The following is a 1,068-nucleotide window of genomic DNA, read 5'->3' on the forward strand; positions in this document are numbered from 1 at the left end:
CGTGTATATATATATATATATATATATATATATATATAAACACACACACACTTGTGTTTTTAAAATAAGGACCTCTTTACCTTAGTTACCTTAGTTAAGGTACAAATTTTCTTAATTTGGCCCACTTTTCGATCACATTTTCTCATTATAGTCATCAGTATTTAGATATATACATAACTTGATTATCTATGCAAATTTTCAGCTAATTTGGTAATCGTTAAAGTATCGAAAATGTATTAAATCAATGAACGAACCGAATCCGTTCATCATTAACTATACGTTCTTTTAACTCTAAATTACAGTTTTGAATGCCTTAACGATTATTAATTTGGCTGAAAATTTGTAGAGATGATCAAATCATATATACCTAGATACTGAACGGTTAAGATGAGAAAATGTGATTGATTTGTGAATCTAATAAGGAAATCTGTACCTTAACTAAGGTAAGAATATCCTTATTTGAAAATAAGAAATGTGGATGTACCATACCGAAAAGTTCACGGAGACCTTCAACAAATCTTCTAAATAAAGTGATACCTGCATTGTAAATTCAACTGTGTTGATGAAAGCTATTTGAAGAACATGTTAATTGTGGAGAAATTTTAAATACGCACCCCTAATATCTTAATACACACCCCTTACTTAATACACTACCTATCAAGTTTTTAATTTCAGTATTATACTTAATACACATCCCAAACTGCCTAAAATGCCCTTAATTTATGAAATATTCTGTTATTTAATATAATTAATATATATTTACTATTTGGTATCTCTTTTTACATATTATTTCGTCTAATTTTTGGTAGAAATTTTTGGTTATCATCGTTCAATCTATAATCAAATGGTTATTGTTATTTATAATCAAATGATTATTGTTATATCCCAACTCTAAATCACCAATACAAGTTTTCAAAAATTTACAAGCTAGTACAACTGTAGAATGATTATTGTTATTTATAATCAAATGATTATTGTTATATACCCAACTCCAAATCACCAATACAAGTTTTCAAAATTCCTAAGCTAGTACAACTGTAGAAGTACATTAGCTATTAAAACATAGAT

This window comes from Fragaria vesca, linkage group LG5, assembly GCF_000184155.1.
Source record: "Fragaria vesca subsp. vesca linkage group LG5, FraVesHawaii_1.0, whole genome shotgun sequence".
Classification (NCBI taxonomy): Eukaryota; Viridiplantae; Streptophyta; class Magnoliopsida; order Rosales; family Rosaceae; genus Fragaria; species Fragaria vesca.